Genomic DNA, 17176 nt, shown 5'->3' on the forward strand with positions numbered 1-17176 from the left:
ATTCATGTAAGGGTAGTTGTGAAGAGAATGTGAAGAAAAGCTCAAGTTTGTGCAAAGAAGCAGAGTTTCGCAGCTGACTCGCGACTGGAAAGCCCCAACTGCAGGCACGTGAGAAGCACAAGGGGAGTGAAGGGTCGCGCCAGCTGTCCACTACAGGACAAAAGTCCAGGCTGCCAGGCCGTTATCTCGGGCTTGAACTTGCGACTAGACCAATCGCGAGGCAAGCGCCAACCAGCCCTGTTTGGGAAAAATTGTCTTTCCATTCTCAAACACTCACCATATATATAGACCCTTATACCCACCAAATGGAGAGAGTTTCCAGAGAGAATTTTGTGAGAGAAACCCAGAGAAAAACAAGATTGCCTTCCCCAATCTTCACTAAGGACTCTTCAAATTCCTCTACTCTCTTCCTCTCCATTGATACATCTTTGAGAGGTTTTTGACCAAATCCTTTTCTCATCACACCCACGTCTTCATTTTGGTGTAAGGGAAGAGTTTGGAAGGGACCAATGTTATTGGTTGATGCTATGGTTTATAGCGGAATCCGTAAGCAGAAAAAAAAAGGTTCGCCAACCTCGTTGAGCAGGAAGCTTGGAGGGCTTAGGTACCTGGGTAGATTAGGCTTGGAGGGTCTATTGCTTTCATGTATCCCAACTACATTTTCTAGTGGATTATTGACCCTTGGAGGCGGCGAGAGGTTTTAAGAGGGCTTCGGTTTCCTCTTGATAACACATCGTGTGTTGTCCTTGTGTTTGCATCTCTCTTCCTTTATTTTATCATTTAATTACTCTGTGATTGTGATTATTTATGGTTTAGATTGTTTATCAATTCTGTTATAACTTGTTATCATTTTCCGCACATATATTTTTGATATAAAGCTTGAATTGGTAATTTTGTATTTGGGGGTCTTAAGTTCAAGGGTGTTTTAGACACATATTGAACTTTCAAGGAATAAGTATCTTAGTATATTAATATATTAACTTATTAAGAAATAAAGGGATGGTTTCTGGTAGCATCAATATTCATGTGATCAAATGATCCATTAAATATAACTTGGGAAAGTGATAATTGTATTATAAAATAAAATAGAAATATTGCAAAATCCAAAAACAGTGCAACTAAAAAGGCAAACAGATGGAAGAGCTGAGGAAGGAAAAATGAAGAAACATACTTGAGCCATTATTTCATATGTAAGAACAAACTTTACAGGGCCACTAGTTTAATCAAACTCGCTATCGGGCTTAAACCCAGCCTAGAACAACCACCCTAAAAAGCAAATCTTGAGAGATAAAAGAATAAGTTCATGAACCGTTCATCAAGTGAGAGTTTGCATACAGGAAATGAAATATTGTCAATCATCGTGTAATATTTGTTAGGATTGATAGGCCACTGGACAGTTAGTTGGAAAGGGGAAGACTTAATCAGCATAAGAAATAAAATAGGACAGGCAAAAACAGTTGAATAAAAGGAAATGAGTGTTTAAAAAAGCACAGCCCCAAACATTTACACCAGGAAAATGGCTAAAATAATAATTGGCAAATCATTTGAAGAATAGTTAACCTGTCAAGATCAATGGTAAGTACAACAACATTCGGTAGAATCCGAGTTGCAATCTCAGTGACGTCATAATAAGCACTGGTGGCATATAGAGCCATGATCCCTGACACAATAAAATTTTGAATTGGTGCATAAACTAATTGGCACAACAACATTGGAGTTAATCAACGTCCAACATCTAAAGAAGTGAAGATGGAAGATAAAATGCACAATTTTTTTTATTAACAAAACGTAGAAATATTTTTAATGCCACAGACAAATATCATAGAGTTCTGATACCTACTCCTCGGGCAGGCAAGAAAGTATCACGCAATGCATGAACAGTAAATGCATTAATCAAAACTCTCTTCCTTGTCTGCATTGTAGATATGAAACCATCAGTTGAAACTCACAAAAGGAACATTTAGCAAAATATGCTTATGACGACCAATTAGACCATAATGAAAAAAGGAAGAAAGCATGACATTTGAGAACAAGCATATCAAACAAGAATATCAAGTTATTCAGGATGCCAATGAATCAATAAAATCCAAAATTGCTTATACTAACCCCTTCATTTAGGTGACTTGCAATATTCCCAAGTAAAATGGTAGTATTTGTTCTAATTGCTGGCTCTTCATCAACCTGCAAGATTTACAAAACTGAGAAACCTATTGAACATAAAAGAAAAAGAAAAAGAAGTCTTCGTCAACTAAATCAATATAGGCATTTAATGATCAATAAAACCAACTTAAGTCATTAAACAGGAAGTCCAAAATATGAGTGTGAATGTTCAAATCGCGTATAAAACACTATGAACGTTTAGACCCCTAATTACAAACTTATCAATTCAAGCTTAATGTCAAACAATATATGTGCAGAAAATGAACACAAGCTAATATCAGAATTGATAAAAAATCTAAACCAAATAAAGTCACATCTACAGCAGAAATTAAATGGCCAAGATTAGTGAGAGAGAGATGCAAACACAAGGACAACACAACGATGTGTTATCGAAGAGGAAACCGAAGCCCTCGGCATAAAACCTCTCCGCCGCCCTCCAAGCCGTCAATAATCCACTAAAGAATGAAGTTGGGATACATGAACAGCAGAAGACCCTCCAAGCCTAATCTACCCAGTGTACCTAAGCCCTCCAAGCTTCTTGCTCCAACGAGGTTGTGCGGAACCTTTGTCTTCTTTAGCTTACCAAATTCCACTATAGCCCATAGCATCAACCAATAATCATTGGTCCCTTCCTAACTACTTTCCATAGCACCAAATAGCCTTCTCACAAATATGGGTATGGTGAGAAAATGATTTTGATAAGAACCTCTCAAGGATGTAATAATAGAGAGGGTGAGAGTAGAGGAATTTGAAGAGTCTCTATGTGAAGATTGTGGATGAATCAATCTTGTTTTTCTCTAGGGTTTCTCTCTCAAAATTCTCTTTGGAAGCTCTCTACATTTCATGAGTATAAGGGGTACTTATACTAGGGTGAGAATGGAATGAGAAGAGTTAGGTTTTTCAAAACAGAGCTAGTTGGCGGCTTGGCCTCGCGACTTGACTGAGTCGCGAGTTCAAGTCGCGAGATAACAGAACGACCAGGCTGGACTTTTTGTCCTGTAATGCTCCAACTGGCATGACTGTTCATCTTTTCTGCACACTTCACTCGTGTGCTGCAATTGGCGGCTTGCCAGTCACGAGTTACCCTCGAGTCCCAGCCGTGAGTTTCTGCATCCTTACACAATCTTAAGCATTTCTTCACACTCTCTCACTCACTACCTTTATATGATTCCCACCTAAATACAGGGTTACTAATTGCCAAATTACAATCAAATTTGGCACAGAATAAAACCAACAAGATGGTTGATTAAATTCAACCTTACAGAGTGAATAACTAGCTCTTTATAGGCTCTACTTTACCAAACAAATGGTTGAAACTATTACCTGCAACTTTGAGAGATACTTTAATAATGACCCTGAAATAGTACATTGAGAAAGCTGCAATGACAAGTAAAATAGGAACACCATTTAGAAAGGAGTCAGTTCATGAAGGAAAGCAGATGTGTCAGAGAACCCGATAGCAACCTGAAGGTAAACCGAGTTGCAAACACCAAATGGAATTTTAGAATTTCCACACTGCTAAAACAATAGATAATAGAAGAAAGGTAATTAGAGTTTGCATGATTGTAAAAGACATTAAAATCATTTGTATCATTGACCGCATACTTGTAAGTACATTTTTGAACGGCATTAGTCGTAGTAATTAATTTTAATGTTAAGGTAAAGGAATGCTTCATGAAAACTTGGAAGTCATCATTAAAATGTCAAATTGCCCATATCTGCAATCAAAATTTTAACTCAGATGGAAGGTCTTATTCCTGTGACCCACATACTCAAATGGTGAATTTTCTAGCACTACAGGAAGTTTTACAAGTTTATAATGCATCAATATGATGCATTGACACCATGCCATAACTACACCAAGTTAATACTTTCAGGTCAGACATAACATCTTATCAAAAAGAAAAAAGAATGTAGGCTCTGTATTCATTGGAATAGAACAATAACAAATATAAGGGAAAAATAGATTGCCAATTCCAAGCTACATAACTTGAAAATGAATTTATAAACTTCATAAGCTCAAGTAAGTTTTATAAACAAAATGAGTGTAAAAAATCTCTGCAATGTACAGAAGTTGAACAGAGCATTGAATTGCAATGACCCAAACAAAGTAAAAATTAAATTGATACTATTGATAAACCAATGCTCGTTTCCACAGGAAACCTAAAATTAACAAACACAGCAACACAAAAAAACCTCATAGATCCAACCCATACTTAAATTGATATTAGTGAAATACTACACCATTAACACTTACCAACTCCTTTTTAAGCATTTCTTCAATATAATATGTTCAAACCATTCTTCAGATTCCAAAGGACTGGTATATAATTCCATTTCCAAAGTATCCAAACCCTAGCCCCAAATTATATTATTGGCGAGGAAGAGAAATATCAATTGAGCGAATGAGAGAGAGAAAACAAGAGAGAATACCAAAAAATTCTTTACAAAGTTCTACTAGGTAATTTCCAAATTCAATTTTTTTTTCCTCGAGAAACAAACAACACACACAGAGACCTGTAATCGGACAAAAGGTGGAGGAGAAAGCTCTAACTATCAACGGCAAGTCATCATCGGAGATAGGATCGCCGGCCATTGTGCCTCAACCTATGGTCGATGTGATCGAAATTAGGGTTTCCAAGTCGCCGGTCGGCAATTGACACCGAAGATTCACCGATGAGCCACAAAACTCTTCGAGCTTCACCATCAACTCAGTAACAACAAAAGAAGAAAAAAAAATTGATTAATTATTCACAAAAAACCAAATGAATTCACAAAAATCGAATCTGAAAATGGGAAGAGCACACAAAACATGTGAAAGAAATAGAGCGATCGATGGCGAGGACACGTGACAGCCACCAACATAAAGAAGAGTTCGTCGGGTGTAGCGAGGGAGGATTTTCCCGCCATAACTGCAGAGGAATTTGATGGTCTTTGTGTTTTGTTGTTGTTGGACTCCATGAAAGTTTTTGAAAGTTCGAGAGAAAGAGACAAAGAATTTTCTAAGAGATGAGCAAAGACTTTATTCGAAAATTGGTTTCTGAATTCTGAGTTTGAGGGGGACAGAGACTTTTTTCGATGGTTGAAACATTTGATATCTTTTATTAAGGGTTGTGTTAGAATTTCGTTGAAAAATGTAAAAATTGGAGGCAGCAATTACGCGGGATTTTAATTTATTAGTTTATTTCAAGGGTTTTAATGACCATTGTAACAAGATTAGTTAGATTTTAATCAACACGCCAGTTTATTAGCGTTTGTTTCAACCATTTTCAGTGAACCCTTGAAAAAAGTGGGTTGAAAAAAGTCATGTTTTTTGTAGTGCGATATCACTGTAATTATATGTTTTGCATTTGATATACTGGTTTTGGGACTATAATTAATATATAGAGATCACATAAACTTCTTGGTAAGAAATAATTAGTGCATATAAATAAATGTATTTATCCTTTAACACATAATAATGAATTAATACTTTCAAACAAATGCAAGTGTTTGATGGTGTGGAAGGCTAAATAAAAAGAATTCCCGATGGATGCGTCACAAAATCTTAGGCCATTATGACTAAGGTTCATACTTTTATATATTTATTGATTTATCCATAATATGTTAAATTAAATCTGAAAATATATTTTATGAGCACATAATATATATATATATATATATTTCTCTATGTGAGAATTTGGTTTCACCTGTTTTAGAAAAATCTAATTTTTAAGTTAATTGATATACATCATTGTCAGTTTCTTTAAAACCTTCTCTTATCTCCCCATGTGTGTGTGTTAAAATACTTAGTATTCTAAAAAAAAAAATTATTCTAAGTTAATTCATGACTTATTATTATGAAAATTTTATTTCACATGCAATGCATATGGGAACATATACATAACCATAACCATACATATATGTTCATAAATGCATATATGTGACAAAAGTATAAACAGATATATATATATATACACACATAAACACAAACATTCATTGCCCACAAACGTGTGAAACTTTAGAGTGCTCTTGTTAAATTCATCATCAACAACCCTACATTTAATATTAATTGCACCCAAAAAGAGAGAAGTTTCATTAGTTGGTTCAAGACATGTCTATATAGAAACATAAGTGAAATCCTTTATGAAGTGTTTTCAGCATAAGAAATATATTTTTTTTTTTTTTGAAAATCAATATTTAAAATTAATAATAATGAAGTAGTCAGATGAGTAAAAAAATAATAGTATGTTGATTCGATAATAAATAGTTTTGTTTAGATATATATTTTGACTCTACATCTCCTATAATTTAGTTCTTCTACTTTGTAATTTTTTTTCAACTTCAATGGAATAAAGGTTTTAGTAAGTTTCCTTTATATATAAACTGGTCTTTCGACAAGTATTAGTTTGTAAGAAAATTTAAAGACTTAGTCATTATGATCCTTTAAACGATATTTTCACTCAACTTATCCGTTTGCATTCACCCTCAATGTAGATAGATTTGCAACAAAATTTAGTTCTTAATAGATATAATGTTGACCTAATTCTCTAAGACTTTAATTAGGACTAATTTGATAATTCATAATCTACTCTTATGTTTGGAAAAAGACTAGATTTTAAGACTAATTTGAACATTCATAATTTATTCAAGGAACATTACTTAACCAGTTTATGTCCCCATATTCTCAGTCCAAGTGTTTATGACCGAGAACTATGATTGTTTTTAGTGTTACATTTGTTACTAGGATTTAGCCAAATTATTTCTAATTTTAGATGGAAAAAACAAAATAAAAATATTTAAAATAGTCTATTCAATGAGAATACAATTACCATAAATAATCTCATTAATTACAACTTTCAGTGCTAATTCAATACAATGTCCAAAATTAATAAAAATTTGAACTATATATCTAGAACTCATAATTTCAAAAATAAACCTTTTGTTTATCTTTTAGATGAAGCAAAAATACTTCTTGTGTGTGTATATATATATAAACATAAACTTATATATATGTTTATGTTTTTCTAGATGCATTGTATATGAAGTAAACTTTTGTTAGAAGGAGTTTTTTCTTTGTGAATATGATATTTGGGAAGCCAAGACCGAGACTCCACTTTAGGCTTAGAAAATGGCCTAAAGGTTATCGGTGAAGTGAGAAAAGCCCAGTTTTACTCGTGGTCTAGGTTGCATACAACAAAATTATAATAAGGCTCCAAAAAATACTTCCTACAAAGATAAGCTAGCACAATGGATGACTCACCATAATAAGTGCTTAAATAATAATCCAGTGGTAAACAAGAGAAACATCCAACGGTAGATGTCTATAATATTAATAAATGTATTCGCTTAGTAAAAATTATGCATTTTTTCCATAGTCAGTCAATATAAAAGTGGGCCCATTAACACAAGAGGAAAATGGTCTAACAATGAATATGATAGACATCTAGCGGTAACGTTGGATTAGTTAATAAATGTGTTTACATCATAAAAATCACATATTTTCCTCATTATTATTAAGTAAACATGAGGGAAAATTTTCATAGTATCCAAGACATTATGACCTTCATTATAATAGCAATAAACAAGGATTAAAGGTTTCATAATTACAAGTGAAAGAGGAAAATTAAAATGGAATGAAGGGAGAGAAAGACCCCCAACTTAGTGCAGCAAATATTTAACTAAGGTTCTTATGCCCATGATGGATTATGTGGAAGGATATATGGTAAATGATGAAAACTACTCTTATATGAGTGGGTGAGTAAATATATGGTGATGTGGGAATAAAATGGTAAAGAAACTTTTTTAATTTTGGCCATGGTGAAGAGAGACCAATTTTAGCTAATTATAAGACCTTTATGGTGATGGGTTTCGCTAGAAAATAGAAGGAATGTTTGTTCGTTGATGGGTATGGGCCTTTATGAACTAAAAAATGAACTTATTTCTAAACTAAGGGCCAAAAATAGCTATATTGATGAAGATATGAAGAAACGGATTGAAAACATCACAAAACTAGGTCGAATATCTGTAGAGATAAGCAAAGAACACAAGGGATTCAATGAGTGGATATTGGTTGCAAGCCGACGTGACCATCAAACAATTCTTCAAGTACATACTTTATATTCTCTTTGTCTCATGAATTAAATATACTTTAGTATTTAAATTTTATACGATTGCATGGCTTAGTTAATTAATTAATAATAAATAATTTGTAGATACTTATTGATAGGAAAGACTCTGAGGCTGTCGACATTCAAGGACAACCTTTACCTACCTTGGTATACTTGGCACGTGAAAAGAGACCCCAATACCATCACCATTTTAACGTAGGAGCCATGAATGCAATGGTAAACCATACATCATATCTGCATGCAAAATGCTTCACCAAGCTAATTCTTAGTTTGTTAGTATGTTATACTCTGAAAGTTCAAATAATGTTGTAAAACACCCTTGAACGTTTAGACCCCCAATTACAAATTACCAATTCAAGCTTATTATCAAACAATTAATGTGCGTAACATAAATATAAGCCAAACATAGAATTGATAAACAATCTAAGCCAATTATTATCACATCCACAATAGAAAATAAAAGGCAAAGATAAAGGGAAGAGAGATGCAAACACAAGGACAACATGTAATGTGTTATCGAAGAGGAAACTGAAGCCTTCGGCGTAAAACCTCTCTACCGCCCTCTAAGCAGTTAATAATCCATTAGAAAATGTAGTTGGGATACATGAACAGCAATAAATCCTCCAAGCCTAATCTACCCAGGTACCTAAGCCCTTCAAGCTTCTTGCTCCAACGAGGTTGCGCTGAACCTTTTTCTTCTCTAGCTTACCGAATTCCGCTATAGCCCATAGCATCAACCAATAACCATTGGTCCCTTCCAAACTGCTTTCCTAAGCACCAAAAGACCTTCTCACAGACGTGGGTGTGGTGAGAAAATGATTTGGTCAAGAACCTCTCAAGGATGTATCAATGGAGAGGAAGAGAGTAGAGGAATTTAAAGAGTCTCTTAGTGAAGATTGGGGATGAGGCAATCTTGTTTTTCTTTAATGTTTCTTTCTCAAAATTCTCTCTAGAAGCTCTCTACATTTCGTGGGTATAAGGGTCTATATATAGTGGGGTCAGAAAGGAATGCGAAGAGTCAGTTTTTCCCAAACAGGGCAAGTTAGCGGCTTAGCCTCGCGACTGGTCTAAGTCGCAAGTTCAAGCAGCGAGTTAACGGCCTGGCCAGCCTGGGACTTTTGTCCTGTAGTACGATAGCTGGCGTGACCCTTCACCTCCCCACATGCTTCTCACGTGTGCTGTAGTTGGCGGCTTGCAAGTCGTGAGTCAGCCGCGAGTTCCTGCTTCTTTGCACAATCTTGAGCATTTCTTCACACTCTCTGACACTCTACTCTTACATGAATAACACCTAAATACAGGGTTACTAAGTGCTGAAATACAAGCAAATTGGTACAGAATAAAGCCAACAAGATGGTTGATAAAATTCAACCTTACATACTCATAATCATCTTTTTCCTAATAAAAAAAAATTAGGCAAGGCTGTCACTGGGGATAAGCAAGAGTCCAATAATTCTTAACGTGGATTGCGATATCTACTCAAACAATTCAAAGTCACTTAGAGAAGCTTTATGCTTTTTTATGGATGAAGAAAATGGAAATGAAGTTGGCTTTGTACAATTTCCACAAGCATTTGAGAACCTAACCAAAAATGATGTTTACAGTAGTTCCTTGAATGTAATAATGGAGGTAAGCATCAAAAGTTAACTTATAGTGATTTCAATATGTTGAATTGGAAATGCATACCCTTGACTAGAGAAAATTGTAACGAAATTTCTATCGTGCTATACATTGAAACAAAGATGGAGATGCCAAGATATGATGGGAATGAAGGATGTTGCTATATTGGTACTGGGTGCTTCCACAGAAGAGAGACTCTTTCTAGGCAAAAGTATAGCAAGAATTTTAAGGTAGATTGGAAGAGATTGAGCAATAGAAGTGTAGAGGAGAGTACAAGTGTACTAGAAGAGAAATGCAAAGTCCTTGCAAGTTCTAGCTATGAAAAGAACTCCCAATGGGGAAAAGAGATCTACGTGTGCGTGTGTGTGTGTTCAATTCATGTGAACCACCTATATGCTTATTTGTGATGTGTGTGTATGTGTACAATTCATTTGAACCTCCTATACACTTATTTGCAGATGGGTTTGAAGTATGACTGTGTAGTAGAAGTTTTATTAACAGGATTAGCCATGCAATGTCGAGGTTGGAGATCCATATATTTCAATCCAAAAAGGAAGGGCTTTCTAGGAGTTGCTCCCACAACACTACTACAGTCACTTGTACAACACAAAAGATGGACTAAAGGTGATTTTCATAAATTTGCCTCTAGGAATTGTCCCTTTGTGATTGGATATAAAATGATTCCCTTAAAACTTCAACTTTCATATTGTATCTACTTGTTATGGGCTCCAAACTACTTGACTACGTTGTACTATCACTACAAAAAAACTGGGGCTATCCCAGCATTTTCAAAACCACTGGGATAGCCCAAAAAAGCGCAGGAATAAGCCAAAAAAGGCTATCCCGGCACTTTAAACCGTCGCGCAGTGACAATCAATATAGGGTCGCCAGACCTATCCTGACGCTTTCCCAAAACTGCCGATATAGGTCTCGACACTTTTCATACCCTATAGGTACCGGTGGTTTTCAGGACATACACCAGCGCTTTTTAATTAAAAAAAAAAAAAAAAGCCAGTATAGGTGTATCTATACCAGCAATTTTAAAACCGTCCTTATAGGGTACTTACAGAAATATGAACAGAAATATGAATATAATCTATACCAATACTTTTAAAAGCGCCAGCATAGGCAATACCTATTCCAGCGTTTTCAAAAGCGCTGGTATAAGTCTTTAATGGATATAGTAATAAGGCCTATACCAGCACTTTTGAAAATGATGGAATAGGTATTGCTTGTGCCAGTGTTTTAAGAATGTCGGTATAGGGCATTTACGAAATTAGAAATATGCCCTATAACAATGTTTTTAAAACATCGTAATAGGCCCTACTAATGCCATACCCTATTCGAACAATTTGTAAAGCGCTGTAATAGGGTTTTTTTTTTTTTTTTTTAATAATTTGTAGCACCTGTAATGAACCTACAATTCATAGCACCTGTAATAAATATTTTATAGAACCTAAAATTCATATTTTCCAATAGCAAATACAATTCCACTTTAAACCAACAAACCAAATATATTTAATTACACCATATTAATAATTACATCCCAAATATCTAGATTATTATACACAAAATAATACATCCCAACTGTCTAGAATTTTATAATAAAGTTTCCAACTATAACATATATAGATCAAAGTTTGAAACTTTATTATAAATATCAAAATGTCGAGGTAGTTACTTCAAAATAAGGCCCACCGTCTACGTCATCATTGTCTAATGTCTATCAGCAGATGATACACGGTTATCACTGGGAGAATGGACATCCGCTGCCAAATCATCATCACCATCCTACAATATAATAAACGCACAATGGATTAGTTTACGTCAATGTATTAGTATTTTGTCAGTATCACCATTAAATCACATCTATTTATAATTATTGTGAATGTCAAATTTTTTATCTATTTATAATATAAAACTCATGAATCCATGCATTTAATAAATTCAAAACAACATTAAAAGAAAAAAAATTATAGTTTTGAATAGTTTACTAATGAGATGGTTTTATCTCCTATCATTTTGAAACTTGAAGAGTATAATCAGTATAGAAAAACGTTTAATATTGCGTTATATATGACATTAGTCAAAAGTCACAAAAAATGTGACTACTAAATAGCGTTGCGTTAAGAATCCAATTTAAGGTTTCTTGTATTTGAAAGATGCAACGTAAAGGCAAAAAACATATATAACAATCTTTGACTACACTATCAGGAGTAAAGTGAGATATAAGGTTCCTCTCATTAATAATGTATCACACATCACAACAGGCTTTTGATGTGCGTGTTTGCATGTGACTCATTTTACTAACAAATTTTGACAATTCTATGTTAATACAAAATGTGAAAATTCCACCACAGAAGTGTCAAAATGTTTAGCTTTCATATCCAATGTATTAGACTTTCTAAAGCCAAAAATGGTGCATGTTTGCCTGGAAAACCCTAATGCCATTTTGGTGATAGAATGGTGATCTAAGCTTAAGGAAATCAGCAAATATAGGACTGCTGAATGCAAAGATCAGCAACTTGTTTGCATAAGCATGCAATTATTAGATTTGACAAATTGAACCACAACTAATGTCCTTGGGGGCCTAGCACCATATTATTAACCCTAAAATGAAAAGTTATACACATCTTATTATTTACTTATTTGTCCAGCACAAAAAAAAATAAAAAAATAAAAAAATCACTTATTATTTGTCATCTCTATTGGGTTTCCATTATCTTTTTCCAACAACAATGTCATTAAATTCAAAAAAATAGGGTGACGGTGTTAAAACACATTTACTTCTACTTTAAAACGCAAAATAATTTAAGTTTGATTATTTTTTGGCATGTTACTAATATATAAATTTTAATTCTTACAAGGAGATCCACCGTTTGGGCATAGCTTTTGGAACCACAAGTATGTATCTCCTACTTCTCAATTATTGCCAAATGGCCTTTTGGCCACTTTTACAAATCATATTTCCCATGAAAGACATAAAACAAGCACAAAATAAAAATTCAATCTATAGCCAACTAAGAACACATTTTAAAGAAATAACAATCAACACTCCCTATAATGAAAAGTAGACCACCTTATATCACCATGCAAGCCACCCGCTTACTCCAAATCAACAACCCACCACAACAGTAATTTTGACATATAATTATAGAGTAGTATGATATCATGAAGCAGATTGTACTCACCCTTTTGCAACTCATTGCCCACCTCACGGAAAGAGGAACCCAACCTTACAGCAAGCTACTAATCGTGTAAAAGCCAAGTCTAAATTATAAACTACTAGGATAACCAGTGCATAAAGATAAAGTAAAGAAGGTATGAATAAGATGTATCAATTTACTTCCTCAACAACAAAAGTCTGTAGTGAGAATAATAATCATCATCATCATCATAATTTTTTTTTTTTTTTTTTTTGTGGTTTTTTCATTCTTAGTATAATAGGGTAGGAGGTGTTGACCAAATAATAGAGCCCACATCAACCATGAACAATATAACATATAATTGGTTTAATCTTTTTTATTCAATGAATTAATCCCAATTTAGATTTTTTCCCCCATCCAAGCTTCAAGGGGCAAACAAACAACACCGAAACTAGAATTTAACTTTGGTTGAAACAAAAATCGTATAGAATAAACCCACTTTAAACCTACCATAGAAATTATTTCATTTTATCCTTGTGCTGAGTTCCAAAATAAAGAGCAAATTGACTTTGGAAGTTCATAGTTCATAGACTCACACAACATAAATTGTAGCAAGACTAATCCCTTATCATTCCTTAAACGTGGATATATAATGCAAAAAAAATAAAAAAAAAATAAAAATAAAAAACACACAACAACAACAACAACAACAACAAACCTAGTTTTATTGCGAATAAAATAAAAACTACATTTTTTTTTCCCCATACTCAAACCAGTTTTTATATTTGAGAACAAAATCTGCAAACAAAAATTGTAAAAGATTAGAAAGTTGAAAAGGAATGAGGATAGAGAGGAAGTAGTAGTTCATGAGCTACTTAGTAATGCTAGAATAAATATCAAAATAAAACCAACTAGGATGTTCACAACCAGAAATACATACTGACCAATTAAAAGAATTTAACCTACCTCAAGTCTTTAAAACTAGTAGTTTTACCTTGGATTGAATCCATACCAGCTGCTGTATTTGCAACTTAATTACCATAAGATTGGATCTCACTGACAAAATGTATACCAACCTGCATTACCTACAGAACCCTTTTTTGCTTGTTGATGAAAAAAAACATCAAAATGGCTAAAAAGTGTCAATATAAATCAGAATAGTTACAAAGCCTTTTACATTAATTCTTCTCAGTTGATAACAATTTAAAAAATACCTAGAGTTCTTTTACCCTTCTATAATCTATACTATTATACTAATACCTACCTAATATAATTGTTAATACTAAATACTAATCTATACTATTATACTAACAAAGTTTAGGTGTAACTTTTGTTAAGTTACACAAGGTGCAACTAAAGTTTAGTGTCACACGTATAGTATTTTTTTTTAATATATAACACATGCATTGGAACTTATATACAACTAGAGACATACCAAATACAAGAGATATTTATAAACAACAAAAGTTCAAGAATATAAATGGGCAAAAGAGGTTCCATTAATCCATTATCATTATCATAAATCATTTGTAGCAATTTTCATATTTATTAACTTTAAAGTATCATCCTAAAGGTATATAGAAATTCGCAAAGGGGTGTGCGAAAATTGGCATGACATATATTGCCATTCAATAAAAAGTTTAAGGTAGTCATTGCACTCATAAGAGTACTCCAATAAAAATGCACAAAGAAGCAAAAAACAAATTCATATTTTTCCTTGAAGAAATCTTCTTCTGCTAAAAGAAAATAGTCTTTCAAGGCCTTTAGGTGACCATTCAAGTTAGTGCGTACAACCACAAGCTATAGAAAAAGAGATCGAATACTTTTTATGTAGATGGTCTAAAAGATAAAAACAACCAAAATTTTCACATTCAGATCTACCCAAAGATGACAGGTGGCAATAGCCCAGATAGAGTCAACAGCAAACTCAAATAATCTTTTGTGAAACTCAGATGATTTTTGCACATAAATATCAAACGGTTATTTACCATTACAATTTTGGCATTTCAAGGGGGATAGGATACCATCCATTACAAAGTATATATAAAGTCTTCCATGTTAGTGTATGGACTACAGTTAAGATTGGATATTATTTTTTGCTGTAAACAAATACAATCCACCCTTTAATCCCTGAAGTTTCTATTATATTGCTGCCAGTCACATTATGGGGTCCCATTTCCTTTGACTAAAAGAATTTCATGTCATGTCTAGCAGAGCCATAGTCACACTAACATATAAAGCACCAAAAATTTTAAAATAAATAAATAAATAAAAAATTACAGCATGTAGAGTATAAACATCCTTAACACGACTCAGACAACATTCATTGCCAAAGAAAGTACTTAGCTTGTACAGTATCATAGCCTATTGATGAAATTAGATACTTGGTGACAAATAACAAGTACAAATAGTCTACAAAATAAAATTTATGCAAAAGATGACCCATTGATTCATTGCATCAAATACTTGGTGACAAATAACAAGTACAAAAAGTTTACAAAATAAAAATTATGCAAAAGATGACCCACTGATTCAGTGCTTGCCTTACGCACACAACACCAAGTGATTAGTGGTATACTCCCCTTAACAAGATTGCCTATGGTCAAATTTTTATTAGCACTACTGCCACACAAAGAACCTAGCTCAACGCCTTCCTTCACCAAGGACAGAGGTTAAAGAGATAAGAGAGCACCACCACCACTTTGTAGTTAAGAGGCCTAAGTGGCATCCAATGGGCCAAGCACACAATACACAAAACTATAAATTCCTATTGCAATATAAATCCAAGTTCAACAATATATACCACATTACAAATAAATGAACAGTATTTGGACTGAAATAATTAAATCAAAATTCAAGCATTTAACAATCCAAACCCAAATGCCTAAGTCCAAAATCATACCATATATGTGCTGAAAACCTAACAAACTCAAGTATAATATCAGCATATCACAAACTTAAATAAAATCAAAGCAAATAAATGCACAAAATGTGCAAAAAAAGTTTAGGGATTCATATACCTTCAAGAGCATTTTGGGCGGTTGAGGGAGGGGAAGAGTCTGGGGATGGTCGCAGTGGCTGTGGTGGAGGTTGTTGGTGTCAGGGGCAGAGGGTAGGATCGATTATATTGGCCCAATTCTCGGTGGAGATGAAGGACGGCGGTGGCAAGATGGGTGGGGAAAGCCGCAATAGTGGATTGGACGGTATAAAGCCTTAGATCGGAGGACAGCTGCGGCGTGATGGACATCGATTCAAAGGTAGGTTCATCAGCAAGGGAGAGAGAGGGAGAGTTATAGAGAGTGAGGTCTGATTTTTTTTTTTTTTTTGGTGACTAAGAGTGATGAGAGTGAGAGAGAGTGTTTTGTTTAAGTGTGCACACATGGGAGACCAAAAGTTAATTTAGTGTGAACCCAAAAATTTTGAGTGGGAACCCTGAATTTTCTTTGGCAGCAAAGTAATGTGATTGTGACTCTATATTCAAAAAAAGCTTGTGTTTTTTTTTTTTTTTTTTTTTTTTTTTTCTCTCTCTGGAAAAAGAAGTTTACATTGATTACATTAACATATTACAGTAGTTTTTTTTTTTTTTTTGGTGGGGGAGTTTACCCAAAAAAAAGAAAAAAAAGTTGAATAGATATATATAGATTAAATTACAATTTAAACCTCATAACTTCTTTTTACAAAAAAAAAAAAAAAAAAAAAAAAAAAAAAAAAAAACTGCCCTATTATAAAAAAATTAATAAAAAAAAATTAATAAAGAAAAAAACTATAGCACATTTTATCCAAAAAAGCCTACCTTGGCCACCTTTAAAAAAAAAAAAAAAAAATTCATGGATAATTACATGTTTAAAAACTCTTCAATAAAATTATTAAAAAAAAAAAAAAACTCAATTAAAATAATAATGTTCAAAATGCTCCAACTCTACTATATTCCTTCTATAGGAGCATTGGACTTGGAGCTCATTATCTATATATAGTTTGGGCCTAAGGCCCAAGTTGAGGACTAGAAGTCGTCCAAGGATGAGTAAACATTGTCAAGAGAGTCCGTGTTAGTAGATGAAGAAGTTAGTTTTGGTCATAATGTCCCAAGAGGGTGGGTTGAGGATGAATGCCTCCTCGGCTAACTAAAGTCGAGGTCCGAATAGG

The 17176-nt window shown here is 33.7% G+C and overlaps 2 long non-coding RNA genes and 1 pseudogene across 2 annotated transcripts; 1 reads left to right on the forward strand and 2 right to left on the reverse strand.

Moving 5' to 3' along the window:
- LOC136065617 (cellulose synthase-like protein E6) overlaps positions 1-10693 on the forward strand; it is a 19110-nt pseudogene extending 8417 nt beyond the window's left edge.
- Positions 1821-3544, reverse strand: LOC112005094 (uncharacterized). Its single transcript, XR_002882178.2, has 3 exons — positions 3484-3544; positions 2107-2181; positions 1821-1912 (listed from the first exon to the last, which is right to left on the reverse strand). It is a non-coding gene; the product is annotated as an uncharacterized LOC112005094 (long non-coding RNA).
- Positions 10694-11375: 682 nt separating the features above from the next.
- Positions 11376-16514, reverse strand: LOC112005099 (uncharacterized). Its single transcript, XR_002882180.2, has 2 exons — positions 16054-16514; positions 11376-11678 (listed from the first exon to the last, which is right to left on the reverse strand). It is a non-coding gene; the product is annotated as an uncharacterized LOC112005099 (long non-coding RNA).
- Between the last annotated feature and the right edge of the window lie 662 nt (positions 16515-17176).

This window comes from Quercus suber, unplaced genomic scaffold, assembly GCF_002906115.3.
Source record: "Quercus suber isolate HL8 unplaced genomic scaffold, Cork oak 2.0 scaffold_1052, whole genome shotgun sequence".
Classification (NCBI taxonomy): Eukaryota; Viridiplantae; Streptophyta; class Magnoliopsida; order Fagales; family Fagaceae; genus Quercus; species Quercus suber.